This window comes from Paralichthys olivaceus, chromosome 10, assembly GCF_024713975.1.
Source record: "Paralichthys olivaceus isolate ysfri-2021 chromosome 10, ASM2471397v2, whole genome shotgun sequence".
In the NCBI taxonomy this organism is placed as follows: domain Eukaryota; kingdom Metazoa; phylum Chordata; class Actinopteri; order Pleuronectiformes; family Paralichthyidae; genus Paralichthys; species Paralichthys olivaceus.
The window spans coordinates 23,050,405-23,075,425 of NC_091102.1; positions in this window are offsets into that span (position 1 = coordinate 23,050,405).

Sequence of the window (25,021 nt, forward strand, 5' to 3'; positions counted from 1 at the left end):
AGGAGAGGGTGATTGATCCATCATATCCATCATGCAGCCTGTCTGTGGCACAGTATGGTGTCATCCTTTTACTGCTTTGTGCAGAATTCTAACCTTTGTACTGCACGTGTGTGTGTGTGTGTGTGTGTGTGTGTGTGTGTGTGTGTGTGTGTGTTTTGCCCTCTGTATTCCCATGTGAGAGTGTGACAAATCTAATTTAATCATCATCATCATCAATGGTGATCTTATTTGTTTTGTATATGTTTTTAAGTGCTAGGTGCCACCATATGCTCATTGTGTGAGAGCCACTGAAGTTGAGGGGATGTCACATTTTATGTTCAGCTATCAAACACGTCTAAGACGTCACCAGGCCTAAATAGCATTTCCCTCTTTCTGTGTTTCCCCCCTCATCCATCTCATTGACAGGGGCCGAAACAGTAGCCTTCCCTGAGCTCCTACAGGGCCTTGAGATAACAGTATAGGCCCTGTCCGCTACACGTGGAGGCCTTGTCCGCTGGAGAAAGCCTGTTCACAGTCGGATTAACATGTGGGACACCCCACTGTCACTGAGTTGACCTGTACATTGACCTGATTTGAGTTACTCGGTCCCATACCCATTTGCCTATATTGGATACTTTGACATTTTTCTGTGACCTGTCATCTATTTTCACAGCTATAAAAGAAACTCATAGAAATAATTTAACAAGTCCATCCTGTTTGCTGTTAGAGTTACCAGGAAATATAGGAACTTGCCTGAATTACTTATCTGTATCACAATATTCATATTAGAATATGAAACCCTTTCCATATTTCCATATTGAAAAATAATACATCTTCACTCATCTGGTCCCATGGCAGGTTGAAAAACTAAACCTTTAAGAATAATTTTATAAAAGACATGTGACCCTGGTGTTCTTGGAAACATAGGGAGTTCCATGACAGTTTGTAAGCTCTGAGAATTTTTGACATTCTGAGTTGAAGGAGGCTGAAATGTGAAACTAACTTTCAAACCTATCAGGTGCGCACTTGTGTAGAAATGCCAGATAATGCATATTCACTAAGGCAAACGTACTTAATGAACAGCGCCTTATTCTGCACGCAGTCTTCAGTCGGCACAGTTAGTAGATCAGCTTGCATGTTTTTTTGCAGGTGAAATCAAGTTTGCACACGTTTTTATATGTGCAAACCTTTAGTAGATCACACAGTGTTTACAGGGACAGATCTCAATTTAATCTTAAATATCACATCAGTAGGATGCAAATGCATTTTTATTCAAGTTCCTCCATACAGCAGGAGGGGGCTCAGCAGGGTTGATACCAGTAGGACCCTCAGGGCTGGCAACATCAGGCTGACCAAAACAACCTTTTCTTTTATCCAGACAACAGGGCTGGATGAGCCGCCGCCCTTTATCACATTCATTGTGGAGCTAGCTGCTCCTGCAAGAGGTGGCTTCCTTTGTTAAATGCTGGTGAAACACCAGAGCTCCCTCTCAAGGGCACAACTGAACTGTCTAGCTCTAAAACCCACCTCTGCACTAATTACTGATGTGTATTTTATATTTGAAGCTATTAGCTCTTTTTGCTTTTCCAGTTTGTGTTACAGTGTCTATGAGAATTGTTAAAAGCGCTATATAAACACAATGTATTATTATTATCATATATAATAAATGTGTCTCAAAGATTATTCATTAAAAGAGGAATGGAAAGGTATTTAAAAAGTTATTCCGAAGAGTTGTTAGCCCAAATATGTTGATGTTGAATTAAGCAAAGTAACTCCATGTACAGTCTTGAGGGACAGGTGCACCAGAATACAAATTTAAAAAAACATCCCGCATAATGTTTAAGACTGGCAAGGGGACATCTAACTTGCTTTCCCACACCTTTTTATGGCTTTGAGAAGAATTCCAAGACAATCTCAAACATTTTGGAATAAAAACGAGGATTACTACATTAAAGTCAACTTGCAATTTTTTTTTTTTCCAGACTAATGGCCAGGGTCACTTCTCAATCTAAATTGTTTACTTGTTGACTCTTTAACATTAAAAGAAATATTAAATTCTCATGAGCACTGCACTAGAAAAATAAATGATGATGACAATCTAATGAAAATGTGCAATGTTAGAGGTTAAAATAGACAGCAGAATTAGAATGATGGAATTGATGAGAATTTATTCTCCCTCTGAAACACATAAAACTGTTCCAGATACTCTGTCTGTGACTACATCCATATTACTACTTTTTTGTTTTAAGATTACCACACAAGAATTTGGGCTCTTTATCAGCAATAATCTCTGTCCATGCTAACAAACCTGAAAACACATATCACATGACCATTCATGTGATTGTATTCTATGCTGTTGGTTGCTTAGTTGTGGAAAATACTACAAACAGTGGTACAAATTAAGAGCAGGGATTGCATTTCTTGGAATGACAATGAGGACCAAGTCTTGTGATTTGCCTTCACCGCTGTTAGTTTCAACACATCTCAGTTTTACGTTCTCAAAAATACTGGAGTAATAGATTACTTTGATTTGTATAGCCCATATTAACAAATCACAATTTGTCTTATAGGGCTTAACAAGGAGGAACATCCTCTGCCTTTAACGCTCAGCACGAGTAGGGAGAAGAGAGAGCCCCATGTGAGGGATGTTGCTTGTAAGAGAGCATGCCACTAAAATAATTATATTTACAACATGGAAAAGGCTGTGTCTAGCGTAAGTGGAGCAGTATATCAATATTTAACGCAGACGTAAACACAACACCTATGTGTTTTAAAACGAAACGTTAGTAATGTGGAAGAAGTGTGGATGTAGCATGAATAGCAAAAAGTATTTTATCGACAGTTTAATCAGCATTGTTAGAGCTATGTCTGAAAAGAAATGGGTCTATGTGGTCTTCAGTGGTGCCATGTCTTCCCTCACGTCTCTGGACTGAGTCTGTCTGAATTTAATGCTGTCATCCCACCACATTCAAGCCCTCAGACTCACACAGCCGCATTCTACATACACACTCATCAAACACAATCTCCTCATGCGGGCTGCACAGTGACACTCTTGTGATTGTCCAGCCTCCACTAAGAGAAGCATTCTAAAACGTTCTTAAATTGATCCTCAATCTCTGGAAATGTCTCTACAACAAATATGGTAATTTAATGCTCAATAATTAAACTTGATCAAAAATGTATTGTATGTAACCTGTCATTATTTAGTCTAACAGTTACCTAATTAGTGAGCCAAGGCTGTGGGTACATTGAGTAACAGGCAGTGCCACTGCAAATACACTTTCACCATCTGGAGTGTGACAGTGTGTCTCTCGTTTTTTTGTCTGTGATTTGAGATAGCCTCTTTCCAGGGGGTAACAGCATGCCAGGCATTGGACAGCTGTGTCTGTCTCTCATTTCCCCTCTGTGCCATGCCCCATCATCAGAGAGACACCAACAAGTTCTTCAGTAACACCTCTGTAGAAGTTCTTCCATCTTTACTGCTAGCCTCTCACAACCCCAATCTTTGCAGATCTACTCTTCCACTCTTTTACAAACTCCACCCAACCCCCACTCATGTTGCAGCACTCTCCCTGCTGTAAATAGAGCTGTGAGTATGTTGCACACCCTAGCTGACCCGTTTAGCCACTTTCACATCCCAGGTTAGCTACTCGGCCTCTGGGTAACGTCCAGCACTGTGTACTCCCACAGCCTCCAGCAGATAAGGCCCTGTCTGCCCCAGCCGACACATTCACACCAGGTGTTGAATCAGGAGTTAACAGACACTCTTTCATTAGCACTCTGGCAGGGTTCCCTGATAATAATGGCTGTGATAAACTGGCTGGCTTCATCTCCTACCTTATGTGCAGCAGATGAGATGACTCACTACATTAAGAGACACTATAATACCCTATGAATAACTGCAACTTGGAGTGGAAGATGAGATTTTTGATCACGTAGTCAGCATGATGTCAAAGTACTCAATTTCTTAGTTTCATATTTCATTTCCTGCATTTTATTCAATTTTTTTAATTTTTGTATAGTTCCTACTCATAACAAATTATATTTATGTTCTTTATACAGTAAGGCCAAGATCACTGAAACCCTTGTTGCACTGGTCAAAAACCCCACTAACATCTGTCTTTTGTCTGCAATGGGAATTAATATGATCGTCACCATGGCATTGGTTCCTATCTCCACAAAACATCAAGCCTTCTACACGTGTGGCGCTGCTGTTTCATCCTGAGATATTTGTTTACGCCCACTCGCTCCGGGTGAATCCTAGGCAGGATCTCCTGCTGTGTTATCACATAGGCTCCTTTGGACACTTTTAACAAGGGGGCTTTCAAGAGTTTAAATGCATGTCTGACAGCAGCTTTAGTCAGTAGGAGAATAATGTCTCTAACCACGAATTGAAATGATAAATTGTTTAAAAGGAAGAGATGCAATTACATCAATATGATTGATCAAAATGTTGATAAATGAACTATTTCTTACAGTTATAAAGTTAAAAGGTCAGTGCAAGACAGCCGCGAGTGAGTCAAGTTAGCTCCTCCTTTTTTTTCTGACATAAAATAAATACTTGGGATTCCTCAGGTATTTAAAAATATCTGTGTTGAAGGTAAGCACTGCTTTTATAGAATTTGGTTATTCTAATTGATTATGACTATGTCACACAAATTGTATCAGATTTAACCACATTGTTCCAATTTAAAAACTTTCTTGCTGAGTTGTACTGTGACCCATGTATCTAGAAACTTGGATCAAAATTAATCAGGTTAAACAGTGGGATGACTTGAATAGAATATAATAGTGTTACATGACCATAGTAGGCAAACCGCTGATCTGCTGTCCATAGCTGCAGTTGTTTTCTGTTATTCAAATAGTTCTTATGTGCTGCTCCTGGTAAGCAGTGCCATGGAAATAGCAAACAGTTGCCTTCCTTTGCATCCTTCAGTAAATGGCAATATGAAAATGACTACCACTAGGCTGGTGCAAAAGACTCAGTTGCTCCTAATTATGGTCCACATGATATTTCAATTCATTTCAGTTGTATTTGTATAGCATCAAATCACAATCAGCCAACATTATCTGAAGGCATTTTCCATAGTAAGGTCGAAACATTACAAAATTAAAGAGAAACCCAGCAGTTCTCACAATGAGCAAACACTTTGGTGAGAGGAAAAACAACTTTTTCCTTTTTTAAAAGGAAGAAACCTCACACACAACCAGACTCAAAGTGGGTGGCCATCTGCCACGACCGGTTAGGGTGAGTGGAGAAAAATGGGGGTCTGAGGGAGAGGTGGGTGGAAAAGAGGGAAGGGAAGAGAGTGTGTGTGGGGGAGTGATAGCAGCCCCAGTTAAAGAAAAATAAATAATATTATAGAAAGAGAGGGAGCTGTGAGTGCCTTTGTCATCATTTCTAATGACTCAGTTTCTGTATTTTATTAACAGATACACTTTTGAAGACAAAGAAGGGAAAACACATTCAGAGACTTAAATATACACAAGAGAGGGAGGGTGCAGATGATCACGAGAACGGGAAAAAGGACTAAGACAGGAAGTAAAGTTAGAGATATAAACAAGGAATAATATTTAAAATACAAAGTCATGTTAAAAAACAGAGCAGAATCATAACATTATAGCACCGTAACTAAGGCATGGTTCAGGAGATGCTAAGGCAGGAGAAATATGATCTCTTCTTCTGGTCCCTGTCAGCACTCGGGCTGCAGCAGTGTGGATAAACTGGAGGCTTTTCACAGACCTAAGCCATTTTCAGACATGACCTACTGAGGATCTCCAAAGAATTGGTGCATTTTGACATAAAAAATGACAAGTAATCGTCCAGTCTTGATATGAAATATCATAGATGAAGGCTGTTTATTGTTCTTCTGTGCATACGCATGGTCACCGTTTGAAGTGGAGCTGAATCCATGTACTTATACTATTTGCTGTTATTTGTGATTTGACTCAAAGACCTCAACTCTCTAAAGCTTGAAATATGACTCAAAATCAGATGCCAAGAATAACAATTATTCTCAGTATTGCGATGGTCACACAGTCTAGTATTAGTAAGCCTAATTAGCAATGTAGTGGAGATCACATTATTAGCATTATCCTAACAAGTATTGTTGTCACACCCCACAGCACTGCACTTGGATAGTGCCATCTGGCCATGGGATCATTCATATTCATAGAGAAATGGAACCTGAGGTAAGACACCACAACCTCATCCCCAGTCACCTCTCACTGAACCAGAACTTCCAGCTGATATATTTACATCACCCCTACTAATGATGAAGTAACTGTGTCCGCTGGTGATAGTTGACCATTGAGGGGGGTCACTCGAGTACCCGAGCTCATCGCTGTAGGGGATTGCCACGGGCCGTACTACCATCTGTTGTTGTCAATCACACACACATTTGCAGATATTCAGTGGTTCTTCTGTATCTGACCTGACTGTCATGCCTCCTCACTTCTGCTCCCAGTCATTTTAAAGGTAACAACGATTTGACATGTTCGGCCACAACAGGAGCTGACTGGTTTTAAGCAGCGAGGTGTTATGGCAGATCCAGCACCATGGTGAAAACACATAATCCCTCAACCAGCTGGCACTGCCCTCTTGACATGTTTGTTTTATTCCTCTGCAAGCAGCCTTCAGAGAGTGACGGTAACATTTGACAGTACTGCCAGTTGCACTCTTTCCAGGCATAATGCAACAAATACCACAGGGTTTGTGTGAATGGAAACTAAGGGGCATCACGCACACACTTTTGTCACTGACTACAAATGAACTCAATTTCAACTGAACAAGAAGTGCTGGAATTTCACTCTGCCTCCTTTCTTAAAATAAAACATTGTAAAGCTTTTTTTCTTTATCACAGTGTGACCATATGGAGGAGAAATAAGTTAAGCCCCTATTCCACTGGTAAAAGAAAAAACCCCTAACACCCCCAAACATCTGGCTTTTGCCTTCAATAGTAATGGTTGCAATCGACATCCACTTCTGTGTGAAATAACTCTGCAGCAAACACAGAATTTTATCGGCTCCTGCTCCCCGGGTGAACGCAGTTTTCTTCTTTTTCTTCGAATTCTTTTTCTGTATTTTGGCTGTTTATTAACTGATGCTGCACATCCGTGCTGATGCTGCACCTTTTTGGGCAACACAATGACACGCATTGAACTTTCAGATATTAGGGCATCAATATTCATGAACCTATGCTTCCACATATGCACTGGACTCTGCAGTTCCTCCGTATTTTTTCCCCGGAGGAGGTGCATGTGTGAATGCAAATGTCAGAGTGAGATGCGCCGCAGTGTCTACGGACTAGATTTGCCTGACCTACTGGAATAAAGTCCGGGAGAAGTCGATGTGTGAACCCAGCTGGGGATCCCCCGCTGGATACAGTTAGTGAGTGGGGGGGTTGATGATGCTTCTAAGACGTGACAGATGCAAAAACGTATCTGTCTTCCACTTTGTTGTGCACGTGTGAAAGAAATACTGTGAGTAAACTCCATCGCCAATTCTCTGGATTTTACCCGGAGGTCATGTCTTAAAATGGCTTTTATGTAGATAAAGGGCGACGATTATCTTTTTCTGTATTGTCCAAAATGTATCACCATCAAGACAGCTAGGGGAGAATTTCTCAGTTTCCAGCACATTCATGATGTCGTACATGACTCACAAACTCTGTTAGCAACTACTAGCAATGGGAAAGAAGTCAATCACCTTTTTTGTTTAAGCTGGTTTACTTGCATAAAAAAACCCACACATACCTGTTAATTTTTGAAAGAGGTATTATATACAAAACAAGGGCATGTTCAAGTTTACTTAGCAGGTGACTTTGATGAATGTGCACACTGTAATCTAAGTTTTTAATTCTGTATCACATGTCACACGACCTCTGTTGGGATGTGTTGAGAAGAAAGAATCAGATTTCATCACAAAATATCTCATCATTGATTGGTCCTGACCATGGTGAAGAGCAGAGGCAGATCTTTTCCTGTGCTGAGGCTCATACTGTAATACAATCACGCATGGTTGGGATCTTGAAAGACTAAGGCTGAGCGCTGACCAAAAATCTTTCGAAATCTCTATTCACTTTCTCTGAATTCATTTCTGCTGTTTTTAAGTGATTGTAGAAATATTCAAAACAATTAAGAACAATAGAATGAAAAAAAACACCAAAATACCAGACCTCACCCTACATATCAGCAGTTCACAGACTAATGATGCCACTTGAGTCTAACCTCCTCCTTCTTTCATGCTTACTTGCACTAGTTGGGCCATTATGTGGTACAGACTTCTGATTAATGTTGCTCTCACTCACATTACCTGGCATTAAGTCACATTATCGATTTATTCAGTGTCGACGGTGGCGTTTTTTCTTCTATCATAAACTCGCTCACTCTGGCTGGCACTGAGAAAAATAGGGTTGGTAGAGATGGAGAGAATGTGACAAGAGAGATTAAAACAAGAAAACCAAAAAAAAAAAGAGGCACAGAAGAGGAAAGAATAACCAAAGCACAAAAGCAGAAACAGATTTAAGGGACAGAGGGTGAAATGTTAAGAGACAAAAAGAAACTGTGAGAAAGAGTGGGAAAGTAAGAACTGGTGATGGATGATGCAAGAAGGAGGAATTTGTGGGTAAAGGAATGCAAGCAGAGGAGCAGAGGAAACGAGTTGCAATCAATACAGGGGGGATCAATCTACTATTCAGAGAGGAAGAGTGATCAGGATAAAGGAGGCATTCATCACACACACACACACACACACACACACATTTACGAACATGCCCTTGCTGGCTAAATGTTAAGCTGGAGGTCTTACTTGTTCGGTAAAAGAAGAGTGTAGCTTCTAAACTTCTGTTCAGTCAGAGGAGTGTGTTTGTGTGTGTGTGTGTGTGTGTGTGTGTGACAGACTACAACTCTTATTCCAGCCTCTCCTGATCTCCTGAAGCTTCTGCTTAGTGCCCGCTCATTGCTTCATCAGCAGCTGTAGTTTCCTCCAACAAACTCTTGTTTTTCTGACCCGACGGCGACCTAACAAACGATGAAGTCGAACAAATTTACTAAATAAACATGAGCAAGTGCTCCCTGCTCACATCAACGCTGCTTTGACCTCCCTGTGAGCCCAGGAGACACTGTCCACTCACACAGCAGGAGAGCGTGCTGAGATAACACTTAACATCAGTTCACATCTGTTTCAGGGCTTCTCACATGCTTGTAAACAGACAGTGCTCTTCATCAAGGTGGGTGGCAATGGGTCTACCATATTTGGCTCAGGAGGTAGACTCCACTAACCATAGGATGGTGGTTTGATCCCCAGCTCCTATAGTCCTCATGTTGAAGTGTCCTTGGGCAACTGGACACTGAACCCCAAATTGCGTGAATGATAAGTGATAGAAAAAGAACTGTGCATGTCAAGTGCTCAACGAATGTGTGTTAATGGATGAATGTGACTTTCATTGTAATACACTTTGAGAGGGTGCGAACACTAGAAAACTGCTGTCCAATTATTAACCTGAAACAGGAACGAGGGAAACAGGATAACAATGTCCACATCCATAGGAAGGAGTCACTGAATCACCTGATCTCCATCCAGTTTAAAACCTGTGGGAGATGATAGGATGATGCGTCTGCCAGCTCTCTCCATCACCATCATCAAAACCCCAACTGAGGTATTATATTTTGGCAGATTTCATTCCTGTAGAGTTTAAGAGACTTGTAGAATCAGTGCCAAAGTGCGTTGAAGCTGTTCTGGTATTTCATGGTGGCTCAACATGAGGTGGCCTTTGCCCCTATTTGTTGTGATGTGGCAGCATTTTTTCTCAATGCCAGTTGCTACAGTGACAGCTGGTGGCTAATTAAAGCAACTAGCATGGACTCTTTTCTTCTGGTCAGCCCTTTTCCAACCATCGCACCTGCAACAGTCAGTGAACGGAGGCGTCATCCCATTTTTGTGATCATTTGTACAAGTGTAGTACAAATGTCCATTATATTATCAAGGCCGCTGTGACCTCATTTGAACACAACATCTCAGGAACAACACAAGAGAATCTTTTCAGATTTGGTAAAGATGTTCACTCGGACTCAAAGATAAACTTATTAGATTTTGGGTAATCATAGGACAAGGTCACAGTTGCCTTACAAAACATGTTTTTGAACTTAAAAGTCTTGGATGTAGTCAAATAACTTGAAGAATTAAAAACAAGAATTAAATGCCTTCACTAGTTTAGACAGACATAGATGTAAGCTGCAACTTAAATAGTTGGTGGCAGCAAAGAACTGCAAAATTCTATCTATTCATGTTATCTCATGTTTGACTCTACAGCTTCATTTGATTTTCACGTATGGAGTTATTTTTTCTATCTTTATTCAAGAGCATGGTCTTTCAGTTTGAGTGCATGACTTGTTGAATTTATGCTCAGATTGCGTATTACTTTTCATCAAAACCGTTTGCACTTAAATTTGCTCTGCTTCTGCTCAAACTGTGTGCTTGCACTCAAATATATTGTTGCTCTCATGAATTTCCTGTGCCCCAGCTTCAGCCCTTCTCCTCACTTGGTCTGCGAGAATGACTTCCCCTGTCCTCTTATTCCAAAATGTCATAGAGAAAGCAAGAGTAGGATCATCTAATAAAGCCGTGGAGGGTGGGAGCAGATGAACTGCCCGCATGGGACTCTCTGCTGCAAAGCGAACACTCCTGCAACGGGGAAGGGATCATTACATTCATTGCATTGGTTGACCAGTGGTCAACACGACACCTGACATTCTATTGGTTAGGGGATTTTGACAGGTCATGTTGCACAAAGAAATCCAAAAGCAGAGAAGAAATCTGAGAGCAGGCAATTCAGTAGCACACAACAATCAGCCCGAGTGAGGAGAAGTGCTTTTTTAGTGCAAGGGCAGGGCTTTGATGAAAAGTAATGCACAATCTGAACATAAATTTAACAAGTCATGTGCTTAAACTGAAAGACCACGCTCTTGAATAAAGATTGGAAAAAACCTCCATATTTACGCACTTTATTATTATTATTAAAAATTTGTTGAGAGGTTTTCTATCGAACTATTGTGAAATGTGTCATTCACATCTCTGAATATTTCTCGTAATAATGCAAATGATGATGATGGAGGTTGATGAATGATTTAAATACCTGCCCCACAAATGACTGACTTCCTCTGACAACCCTCTAGTTTTCAGCTGAGACAACAAAGTGACCAAAACTTTCCCTAAATTTCATCATTCAGTTTCTCCACTATTTCTATGACAACATTACAACATTTAGTGTGTACAGTAAGTTTTATAGCATCTTTGAAAAGACTGTGTGAAAATATACACAATCCACAGTACTAGACTAGAAAAGTGTAGTAAAAGACACTTTTAGTTTTCATATGATTCTGCTGATTATTTGAGGGTGATGCAAGTAACTTTCTGTTTGTTTTTTAAGCCCTGGATGTAGAAAACATATTCAGCACTCATAAAATGTTTTTCCCACCACTGATACTATTTATAGATTCTGCTTGAATCTTTTGGCAAAGAGCATAATCTGTGTGATTCTGATCGGCTGTGCAAGGGAGACTTTTTTCTTTTTGAAAGATCCACATGCATACTTCATATATACTGTAGATGCTGCACATTATGCTATATGGTAGAGCATAGATATTTGACTTTTTAAAATGGTACCAATGAAAGACTTTTGGTGTGTGTATGTGTAGCATAGCTGGGTCCAGGGAACAGGTTGGAATAGACATGATTGTCTTTTATTTATAAAATTAAGACCCACTGATTGGAATGTGTTCATAGTATGCATGCTATCTGGATGCAGCTAGTTGCTTCAGTGGATCATTATCATTTGGACAGAGCGCAGACAGAAGCGTGGACTCCAGACAACAATCAAGTTAGAGCACTATAGTCTAATGAGTCACAGGTGATGGATTTGCTATAAAAAGAAACCCTGGGAAGGATGGACGTGGGTGTTGAGTTGATTTAAAAGACAGGAACATGGGGACAAAGTTGTGAATGTAGAATAGTCTTAAAAGTGTTGTAATAACTGCTGTCTAGTAAAGGACACTGGAAGGATGGGACACTTATACTGTGCTATGAATAATAATATAGCATTAATCATAAAAACAATTCAAACATGCATATGTAAATACATCAGTTGTATAAATTGTGTGTGCATGCTTATATAAATATCGTATGCAACACTGTTGAAGCCTCTGCATTCCCTTAATATCCTCCCTCCTTGGCTTATTGGTATAGTTCCTCTATTCATCTCCTCCCTTGCCTCTCTTCCTTTCCTCGTCCCTTATTCTGCTCAGTGTCCTTCCCACCAGTGCACAAGAGTGGGTTTGGTTCCTCTCTGTAGCTAACATTAATCTGCTGCTTTCATCACAGCACCAGTCCCACTCATAAAAGACTGCAGTGATTCTCCAGGCTGCTGGCTCATGTTTGTTTAGCACTTTAAAGAACACATGAGCGGGACAGGTGACGATGAGTTTGAAGCCTGAGTACACCTGAAAACTTCAGTGAGTATCTGACACTGAGATGTTTACAATGCAACCTGTATTTAGACACGTAATGCAGCATAACTGTGTCTAACAAATGAAGACACAGCACTTTCTTTTTTTTTTTTACACACACACACACACACACACACACACACACACACACACACACACACACACACAAACACACACCTTCCCAGCTATTGTTGTGTTGCTCATCAGTATTTTGTTTACGACTGTTTTGTGAGCTACGGTGGGAATCTCTTGCCGACAAAAACAAAAGACAAAGACAGAAAGTCGCTGTTGTCATGTTCGTCCTCTGCAGTCATCCTTTGGTCAAGATGTTATTTTCATTACTGGACTGAAGCCAGCTGGCCAGCCAGAGACAGCAACACGCAGTCAGTGGACACACAGAAACGCAGGGAGCTCCCTGTCCAAAACAATAGACATAAATATAGCAGCCTCTGGGAAAAAGAATACAAATGCTGTGTCCATCCCTACACAGAGGAGAAACGCCCAGTCCTGAGTTTCCTGTTCCCTGAGCCCCATGCAGAGCAGTGTACACTCTATTACTTCCCAGACCATGAGACAGAAGTTCACCACCTGAGCAGAGTTCTCGGTTACATTTTTAAAATGAGACCTTCCTGGGACTACCATCGTTTCACCATAAATGAAGCTTTATTTATAGCCATTCTGACAGTGGGTATTTTCATCAGGAATGGTTATTTTGGTTAGCTCATTGGACCGCAGGTCCTTACCTCACAGCTATGGCTTTGTATGACCCTACTTTTCCAAACAAAACACATGCACAATGTTCACACACCAAGGGGTTTCGAAGGTAGAGCTGGTCGTCCACTAACCAGAAGGCTGGTGGTGCAATCTCTGGTTCCTATAATACCCGTGACTATGTGTCCTTTGGCAAGACACTGAACCCCAAGTAAACATAACTGTACTATAAGGTAATTTGAATACCAATGTGACATGTATGAGGATGCATAAAAGTAACATTAAAACACAACTCTGCTACAAATATTAAGAGCTGTCTTGAGAAGATAAGAAGCAGTTCCACAGATGAAAAGCAAAGAGGAAGCAAGGGTGCAGTGGGAAATGTGGAAAGGTATCGGGGGGAAATGGGTAGCAGGACAGGCGATCTGTGGGGGTGGTAATAGGCTTTAATGGCTGTAACCTTTGCCTCCCAGGTGGAGCTGAAGAAGGCAGCGGACAGCAGCAGTACAGCCAGTGAATTCCACAAGCCACACACACATCCAGAGTAGTGGAAATAGTCCTGTTCCTGCTGTATATCTCAACTGAGGCAATTTCCCAAAATAGAATCAGGCCTTTGGCCTTTTGATATTGTTGTGTCTCTTGTCTCACAGTAACAGTTCAGCCAAGCTGCTCTGAGTGCAACACCAATCATTTCAAATTTAGTGTGGAGTTAGATGATGTAAATCCTGGTGAACTTCATATGGCTTTAATACAATGCTGTAGATATCTGATCTACAGTACATCAGAGAGTGAAACATTTCCACACTGACACACTGGATTATTTCATTTTAAATTTCTGCCAATAGATCCCTTTCTCCTAAATCTTACAGACTGAACCAACTCAAGACATCAAGCAGCTTTCCTAACTTACAAAACCAGCTCTTTTTAGCCGTCTTCAGACAAGAACTCCGGAGATATCTTTAGAAATTTGTCTGGACTTTCTTCTGAGGTTGCCTTTCAGTGCTCAGACACGTTCCCAAAAACAGAGAAATCTCCAGATTGTTCAGGTAAGAGGTGGTGCAGCCTGCAGGAGACTTTAGAGGACGTAACATATTAATTCAGCTGTGGAGATCACTTGGTTTTTTTTTAACTGCATGTCAGCTCTTATAACCAAAAGCTCTCTTTAAATCTAAGTCAGTGTCTTCTATGTGTGCTGCTCTGCTGTTTCATCCTGGGATATTTGTTTTCCTTTTGGTTTTGGGTTTTTTCTATCAGTGCATGTCTTAAGGCAGCTTTGAGTTGCATCTAAGAAGTTTGTATTTGTTTGCAGTATAGATCACAGATCCCTTGACACCAGATGGAATGAGAATGGGAACATTCATTCTTGCAGCTGCAATGTGATAACTGCATGAAATAATGGGCTCTTAAACTGATCCTTCTATTTTTGATCTTGTTTACCATCACTTACTTTGGATCTCTGTTTGTTTACATGATTGAGAAAGTAGATAAGTGTGTCTATGTGCATCGCCAAGTCTGTTTTTGGTGAGAATGAACATGAAGAGACTGGTTTAACTGTGTGTCTCCGTCCTTCTGCATCTCTGTCAGAGGAAGATCATTGTGTTCCAAAATAGCCCCTTTGTTGCCTGAGGAGGAAGTGATATATAAGGAGGGGGATGAGAAAAGAGTGAGGTCATGAGGAGGAGAAATGACCTTGGAGACACACAGAGGTTCCCAGAGGCTCATGCACAGGAGAACACACAGGCATGCTCACAGCTGGACACACACACACACACACACACATTATACAAGAACAAACATATAGTTCAAGTTCCAGTTTAATTTCAGCAAGTGTCACTGTTACAATGAGAACACAGCTCTTATGCCTTGTTCTGACCTGCATCAACATGCTTCACAGGTGATCAAATTAGAAACTGACAGTTCTAAGTACAGGTGTGTACTGATGCTTGGTAACAGATCAACCAGGATGCATGTTTATGCACAATTGCATCAGTCTCCATCAAGTTCATAGACATAACAACGGCTTAATCAGTCCAAGATCTTCAACTTGGAAAGTCATCATTCCTTATCTTTAAGATGCTTCAAATGCATCTACATCTTTCAGTTTGTGTGGCTTTACACCTATTCTGAAAATGTGCATTTATGTGGAGAAAGATGAACATGGAATAACTTTAGAGCATTTCACAATCTAAATGACAACATAGCAAAGTCAGTTAAGTATTTCCGAGTGATGATTTGAATAATTACATTTGAAAGCCCTGCACTTTGCCCAAAAGTTCAGACCTTTGCTGGAGCGCATTGGTACTTTTTCATCTGTGAGCACAAGCTCATCTTGGATATGGATCCAAAGCCAGAGGAGCCAAAGACTTAACGTAAGTCTCTTCACCACACGCTGTGAATTCAGTCTGTCATAGGCTGTTATCAAGAAGGTCTATTTCCAAATTAACACAAAAGTTACCAGCACATCTGAAGTCATGGTGTCATGGCTGAACACACTCACAAGTTTTACTGGATCAACAATGTCACCCTGTCTCCTACTCAGGTGTGTGCTGTAAGTGACCACCTACTGTGAGTGTGTAAGAGAGAGAGAGAGAGAGAGAGAGGTGGGAAGAGAGTGGATACGTTTGTACCCAGGATAAGGGTTTATCTGTCTTGTAGCGATGGCCCTGTCACTGTTCCCTCATCGACACCGCCTCCCCTGCCATGTTACCAGATTTGGAGAGCGCACCCCTGCTGTGATGTCACCATCTGTGACGCATTTACCTGTCAGCACAAATACACCGGCACACAGATCTGAAGGGATACTGGAGCATTAATCACAAAAGAGAGAATTAGAAAAGACTCAAACTTACCTGAAAGTTTATAAGCATCGTTCTCTAAAAAATGACTTTATTACCCCCAATACATACAGTATTTCACTTCCTTATTCCTTTCTCAGAAGGGGACAAAAGCACTCAGTAATCCCTTTCACATTCACACATACACAGGAACTCACACACACAGGTTGTAATTAGTGACGTAGAAGTGATGATGAGAGGAGAAGGGTTCACACTGAGCTGGTCTGACAGCTTCATGACTTTCACTGTGGTGAGGACAGATGGCTCAACCATCCCACTGGACTCACTGTAAACACAAACACAACACAGCTCTGTACAAGCCATGCACAGAGGAGACAGAAACTAATAAAGGCAGAGACAGAGCTATATGGTGTTCCCCTGAACCATTCCACCATCCAGGTCCCTCATATAACATTACTTTAAACAGTCAGAATCATTAACACATTACTGGGATCTGCTGAAGCTAACAGAAAAAAAGTTTTGATTAAAAGCTATGCAAATCTGAGAACTGTTCATCACAGCATTCACATTATAAATTAAACAATGTATACCCTGATGCTGCTCATTTGATCCATGGCACTGTAGTTAAATCAAGATCAACTTTACTCAAATATACAGTTGCGATATTTAGATAAGAAGCTTGGCCTTTCATTGACTCCGCTTTGTGGATATCAGGAAATAAATCAACATCAAAGGGCACCAGACACAATTAGCAGTAAAAGGGGGGGTGATAGGCAAGAGCAGGCAGACTTGAACTTGTGTACTCGTAGGGTGAGTGAGTCTGTGCTGGTGTGTGTTTCAACACCCTTCTTTCAAAAGCTGAATGCTCAATTAAGAGCCATTCTACCAGCCACGGTTGTATATTTCACTGTTGACTTTTCTACCAACAACTAACACTGGCTTCAGGACAAGACTTAAATACACATAGCAACTTAATACACATATACTCCGCCACACATTTGCATTTGCTATGTTTAAAATGAGGAAAGATCAAAGCTTTTGATCAATGTAATACTAACGTGAATGATTGTGTCATCACTTGAAAAAGGTCACTTTCTTACCTTTGTCACCTTTGTAATATGTGCAATTATCTTCTTCAATGATGCTTTATTGCCAGGGAAAAATAAAAATAAAATATTTCCTCATCACTGTAAAGCAAGAAATCATATCAGAATGCATTAAATGCAATGGTTGGACGGTGCTCCTCATGAAAAACAATACATACCATGTATAGATAGATAAATAAATAAATAATAAAATAAATAATGATGTTAGATTTGAATTACTTTTGACGCACTCACAAATTCACTAAGACTTGTGTGTTGAAAAACTCATATGACAGCATTTACAGTATCCATGTGGCTTCACTGGTCAACAAGTGACTTTGATCTTCATAAAAACCTGCTCAATTCATATGTATGTGTTGATGGATGAATGAGGCCTGTTGCCACTTCTGCAACAATGACGTTAAAACACCACGTTGCATCATAATCTGCTGGTAGAATTTCTCTCCTGTGTGCATGTGACTGCTTTTCTCTTTCACTATTGACGATCATCATTTATTAAGCTAACTTTAGCTAGCCCTGCCACTGTGCTGTTCTGTGCTGCAGACAAAGTACAAAATAACTTTTACTGAGATAAGTCAATTTTAATCTTATCTCTAATGTGAATATACAGAATCTGTAGGCGAAGGACTTCTAGTGTCTGTTTCTAATTAGACCAATCAATTGAGCAGGCTTTGGTTGCCCGCAGGTTAACAGTATGGAGAGCAAAAGAGGCGAGGACACATTGACTGCAATACATCGGCTCTTAGCTTTTTAATTTATCTGCATTCATATGCAGATCACTGTTAATAGGGATTAGCTCAAATTGGATCTGGACCTAAAACATCTGAAAACACTATCACTGTTTTGTTTTAAGTATGACTCAAAAAGAAGCTAGTTGGACTATTAACAGTGAACGGTGAGTCTTGGCCCAGATGTCCCTCTACATTGGAATTCACATTGAATATTGACTGTTGGCCCCAGGAGTTAATTGGTTGTCAAATAATATCTAGGGCTCAAAGAATGAGTTAACCTGAGCTGACAAAAGTTTCTGCACAGGCTTTGTTAACACAAAAGTTGTCAGAAGCGTCTGACTGTCAGTGTCAGTCCAGCCTAAACACAATCTCACTACACAACACTATTCACCATTAAAAGATTTAAGACATTTGTGAAATGTAGGCTAACAAATTAACAAAATGTGGCTAACAAATGAATTAAAGATGCTATTGTTTAGCTATAGTCATTTGTCCCTCTTTAAATCTTTTCTCTGCTTCTTTGTTTATTTGTTGTCTGTTTTCTTTTTGACATCAACCTGCCAGGGACTGCAGATGAAAAGTAGTCTGAAAGGGTAACTCTGGTATATTTATATGAACCACTGTGCTCATATTAATTAATGCACTTCCCTTTTTAAAAAAGAAAAAAAAAAGAAAATCATTGGCATCCCCCTTTCGTCCTCCACAGAGTTAATGGCCAATGGCTTAATTGTTTTCTTACTGGTTTCAAACTGCCCCTGGGAACCCATTGTGTCTCCCATTAGTCTAAGAGCATGGAATCTGGTGACACAGCAGTGTGTGTGAGAGAGTGTGTGTGTGTGTGTGTGTGTGTGTGTGTGTGTGTGTGTGTGTGTGTGTGTGTTTTCAGCAGGTTGGGTGTGTATATGTCTGCACATAAGAATGTGAATGTGTGAATCAGTGTGTGTACAAGACATTTTCGCACACATATCTCCCAACATGTGTGGCAGGCCTGCTTAAGCCCACTTTGTAGCGATATGTGGGAAGCCAGCCGAGAGGACTTCCTCCCTGTTTTCTCAACGCCAGTCATTACCAGCCACGGAAATGCTAATGGCTGTTTTGATAGCCATGGACAGGGGCTAGAGCATTTGTTTTAATACGTAATCTGTGTCTAGCCTGCAGAGCCCTGAGCCTGGTTATTTTAAATCATGAGGGACTGTGCAAATTGTATTTTCACCAAAACTGCCCTGTTCCGTGAAGTGCTGAGTGATTTGAGTTAGGAAACTTTACTAACAGCTTTGGCTTCACATTATTGTAGTGTGAGCACCTGATTAATGTTTGAGACAATATTGTTTTAAAACACTTGAGGACTTGTCACTAACAGATGAGCTGCATTATGTTCAGGACGTGGAAAACAGTGTGTTCATTGGCACACGTGTAAGAAAACCCCCACTCTGCTGAGGCCAAAGGTGCTAAGGTAAGAGGAATGTTCCAGACTGATTACACTTTGACCCGTGGTGATAATTTGATGCCTTTGGCAGCAGCAACATACACTGAAACTTTCATTGAAAGCATTAATGAGGAAGGATGTATAAACTGAACTCTGCACTTGATCAGTGCTAATAGTGAATGCAATTTGGCGATGGTTGATCATTTCAAGAGATTACTCAGATTTCAGTGCATGTCTGAAAGCATCTTTAGTCACATATATGAGATAAGCATGTAGTCTAGTGACATTTAAAAGAGGTTTTTGCTACATTCCATAGAATATAAAGTATTTGGCAAATGACATAACCAGGGGGGTGATTTTAATTTTACTTCAACTCAGACAAGTATTTGAAATAGTTAAGATAAAATAAGATAATCCTTAATTAGTCCAACAATGGGGACATTTGCAGTATTAAAGCAGCAAGTCACAATATGGGTCACAATGGGTAACAATACGTAAGTGTAAAGACTATAAAAAATATAGAAAAATATGAATGGAATTAAACTCATATATATATATAGTATTAAGACAGAAAAAAAAGTGCTTTCACAAAAAGTAAGACATACATTTGTTAGTAGGTTATATACCTTGTCCAAAGGAGATACTTACACTCACATAGGAGCCCACCAGTTATTAATAACCAGTCCAGGGTTATTATTTTTCTGTTTACTTTTTCTTAGACTTTGAGTGTCAAGTGTTTAAAAGATGTAATAATGTAAAGCTTTAGTTACTTTGTACATTTTAGTCATCTTAATTCCATTGGTTTCCTGAATATATTGGGGTTGTTTTGCATTTAATTGTCATTACTTTGTGAATTGTCATAATAGGCACAGGCATGTGTGAATGGATCATTGGTTGGATATTGTATTAATTAATAATATGAAGAAAGCTTGCATCGAAAATGTAGCCCCAATTTGACTGTGGCAACTTTCATGCCGTTTGCATTTTTCAGAGAGATGTTTTAGGTCTCGCAAAACAGCAAACAGGGGAAGCAATAAAAGACATTACTCACACCACATCCAGTAAGACAACTCTGTTTCTCATAACAAGAGTGGCAGGAGCCTGGACGTAAGCTTAACCTGTCCGGGCACGGTGACCTGCATCCCGAGGAAAATCTGCAACAACCAATTAAAGGGCGGCCATTATGTATTTAGACAGAAATTAACCAAATACAATGTGTAAACAACTTATATCATATGCTCACAGGCACTTACCCTGAACCAGGAACATTGTACAAGTAAACTATTAATAAATAAATAAATTATGTTAAACATTTTTATGCAGGCTTTTTTGTCTCAGGATGCTGGAGGGGGCGGCGCCCCAGTGCCCAGTATCTACCAGCCACCAATGGTCATTTCTGAAAACGCGTGTGAATCACTTTCGTTAAGTGGCTGTATCACACCATAAGGGAGTGATTTGGTCATCAACTGAATGCTGTTTGATGACTTTCTAATAGGTTGTAGCTGGAGGCCATGGTGAGTTGAGTCCCACGCTCTGGTAGAGGATTGGTAATGATGCGTCAGTCTGCACGCTGAGAGGTCACAGTGTTACCACCACTTGGTGATGAGTGACATGATGCAGTTAATGTGGAGTGCAGAGTACACTCAAGCAAAGTAAACATATGTACTTGCACATATGAGTGTGTCTGTGTGTGAAAGGGGCGAGAAGGGAAATGGAGTGAACGAGTGCATCAAAACAGCTTTCATTTTAAAGGACCTCCTTGACTAAGTCTTTGTCCAATAGGGCTCCAGCAGGAATACATGTTACGCTGAATTGTATTCCGTCCATGTCTGTGATGCAACGATAGCTGGTTGGTGATAACATATTCCTTACCACTATCTTATCATTTAACAATGGAGCATTTAATCTAGTGATACAAGAAGCCTCTTGACTTCCCATATTTTTTCAGTACAGCTTCGTTTTTTCCAGTTTTCTTCCACCCTGCTACTTGAAACCCTAAAAATAATGTTGGCATATTGAAATACCCACCTTGTGTAAATTATTAATCATATAATGGTAACTCCCCTTTAAATAACACATGTTCCCAAATCACTAAAACGGGACATAAAAGTTACCATTAGGGGTAAATGTGAACAAGATATATTCCCAACAAGGATGAATTGGTTTTAAAGGTTGTTAATAAACTTTTGTCCTGTAGCATGACATAAAACTGACACCAGTCTTCTTGGACTTGACCATTATCTCATTTAAAGAACTTGTCCATTTGTTTGAAATCACAAGTGGTCATTGGAAACACTTTCCAATGCAGGTGAGGGCAGGTGTTAGTATCAGGTCTGAACCAGCCACATATGCCTAATGCCCTCTTCAGACCTGGTATTAAGATGGAGAGGGGGGGGATTGAATGCATCTCAAGCAGCTCTGCTGTGAAGACAGGCTTTACTGATTTAAGAGTAGCATCAATCATAATGTGTTGGTCAGTGTTGATATTGTGGCAGTGGCCTCAAACAAATCAGCACATGGATATTTTTTGATTAATTGTGAAACTGCAGCGGGTCAGAGTTTCTCATCTGAGTGGGGCGGTCAAGCATATGGGGCCCCGGACACATTTACAATGAAAAGAACGTGGCCACATGCTTCCCACACCACCTCTGAATGTGGTTTAGGTGAACATATCTCAGGATGCATTGAGGAAACATTTGGGTGCATTCAGACCTGTACTTGTGTTCCAATCATTTAGAATGGATGTTAACACCAGGTCTGAACGGGGTAGCAGACCACCCTGAATGTGATCTGAGTGATTGGATCTCTAACGCGTCCTCATTGTGTCTCAGGTGTGTTCACACCTTTGACCAGATGACCCAGGGTGAACAGAATGTACTTCAGTGAGTAGCTGACCAAATCTGTTACAACATCAACATAATGGTTCTCCTCACAGACTCGATGTCTAATCCCTGACCGCTGCTATACACTATTATTTGAAAGCATCTTTTTTTTCACTCAAACTTGTCAAGAAGTCAGAGGGATGTTGCATTCAGTTTCCCTCACTCACAGCCGGTGCTGCATTGTATGTATGGCCATGTATGTGTGGTAGCCCCTCAACTCTTACTCCTCTTGAGCATCATACCCATTCCTATACAAAAATAAAGACCATTACGAGCAGTAAACAGAAGAGTTTTTTCTCTCCACAGTCACCAAAGTGCTGTTCATCGTGGGAACTGATGGGTTTCTCTACATTTAGTACGATTTTAAGGTCTTGACCTTCTATGTAAAGTGCCTTGAGATAATGTATATTATGATTTGGCGCTATACAAATAAAATTGAAAGGAATTGAATTAAATTTACAACCTAGCTTTGTATAAAGTGGCCTATAGTGGTTTGGTCTCTTTCACCCCTTTTCCACTGGTCAAAAAAAACATGAACACCCACTAACATCTGGCTTTTGTCTGCAATAGGAAGAAGCAGTAGACACAGGTTTGAATCTGCTCCGATCGTGACGAGTGAATAGTGACGTGAGCGAGTGCCTCAGTTGACAGTCTGTTTGTTAGGTTGAACATGATGCACTGAAGAAAAAACTGAAGTTGAGTTGACTGCCTGTTCCCCTCTCCTTTAGGCTGCTTTGGTTTTCACCAACTCATATTGGGCTGTGGTGGTTGAATGCTCCACAGTGTGCGGCAGCGGGTTGCTAACTTTGTCTGTATACAGTTTGAAGCTAGGCAAGTGGCTACATTGACATTATCACAGTCTGATTGTTCACAATAGTTGGAAAATACAGTTGAGAGAAGCGGTAACTCAACCAAAGATACACTGACATTTTTAATTGAGGCAGATGTTCCACCTACACTGGGTCTGGAACTGGTGTGTTTTCTTTAGGGGAGTCTGTTGTTAGCATGACGGACATATATTATTAATCTTCTTCTGTATTTCTTATTGTACTGTTTGCTATCACACTAATACAAAATAATTTCAGTATCTTAAAAGTTTAATCTCATATTGTGAAAATTCATTTACAGTTTTACACTTTGACACAAATTTTCCATGAGTACTTGTGAATCAGATTGAATTATCACAGTCATTTAAATTCAAAACCACATGAATATCATCTTACAATAATATTATACTCATACACAGGGGAACAATTCAGACCCATATAGACAAAGGTGTAGCAACTCTCAGACTCTCTCACATACTCAACACTTGGCCTCTAATCTGCTCTTAATTCAATTCTGGCCTAGGGAGACTTTAACTCAATTAACCCCCCCCCCCCCCCCCCACACACACACACACACACACACACACTAATTGAGCTCTTCCTCCTTCACTTACTTGAGCAACATCAATCACCTTAAAGCACATTCTGGAGCATTTATGTGGGAAGACGATTCAATTTGTCAAAAAATCAAACACTAAAAGAAGCATAACAAAAAAATGACTTACTTTTTTGCCAGATCCTGCTCTATTTCATTCCTGGTGCTATTAATTAAAGTATAATGGTAAAAAAAAAAGTTGCACATTCTAGCAACACAATACTCCTTAACCAGACCACAGAGGCTGTGTGGTCATTCCACATGGGATCTATGATATTGACTAGTTGAAAAATTAGACCGAGTCCACTAATAACCTAATTGCTGTATGAAATATACTATTCAGAGTTTCACAGAATTAGTTTTTTTTTGCTGGAATCAGATTTCCAATTAGAGCCTTTTAAGAAATGTATTTTTCCCTCCAGAGGTTGAATATGGTCTATTAAACGGATAGTTCACTGAAAAATGAAAACTAACTCATTATCTAATCACCAATATGCCGAAGGAGGGGTGGGTGAAGTGTTTGAGACAAAAAAACACTGGAGTCTCAGGGGTAAAAAGTGTTTCAGCCAAGGCGACCTCTTCTTCAGATGTAATAAAACAACAGAAAAAACACAACATGCCTCCATACTGCTCCTGTGGTTAATCAAACCTTTTCCTCAGTTTTTCTGATAACTCCAGAAATATCCTCCTAATTTTTTAAGTCTTAAAAGATTCTGTTTCTATCTTTAAAGATTTGTGATATTTATTATTTTTTCAGTTTATCTTTCAGTTGCCTCAGGCTTTTTTTTCTGATTTATGTCTTATAATGACCATTTTTGTGACCATATTATACAAAGAGAATATCTTTTTTTTGTCAACACCAGTAAAAAGGGGAGGCTGTGCTGTAAATGATGCCTCTCAACAACCTTTCAGATGATGGGCCAATAAAACATTATGGAGGCTAATGTTACATGTATCAGTCAGAGAGTTGAGATAAATAAAGACTTATTTTTAGCTGTAAATCCTGTAAAGCTTTGTCGCAACATGTCGCCATTCATCTTGTCCTCATGCTCACTTGCCTCCCTTAGCCTTTTGGTGTCTACTACAGTTCCCTTTCTTTTCTCTAAATACCCAACTTATTTTTACTCCATCTTATTTTCTTCCTTCCCTCCCATTTTTCCCCAGTCATTGCAATGGGCACCATCAGTCCATTATCATGGCCTATATCATTTGTGAGTAAGGAGCAGAGCAAAAATAAGGTTACAGCAGTGTGAAAATGGAGAGATAGCAGAGATGAAAGGAAGTGAGGATGAGGAAAAGAAAGGGGAAATAGCCTGAGGAGTGTATTGGCTTGCTGACCGGATCCAGTTGAATTCAGTGACCAACTGCAGCATTGCAGAACAGAAACACAGAGAAGATTGTCAGACTGGCAGAGGGTGCAGCAACGTGGCTTTGAACATCAATCTGACTGTTGACCATTTTACCT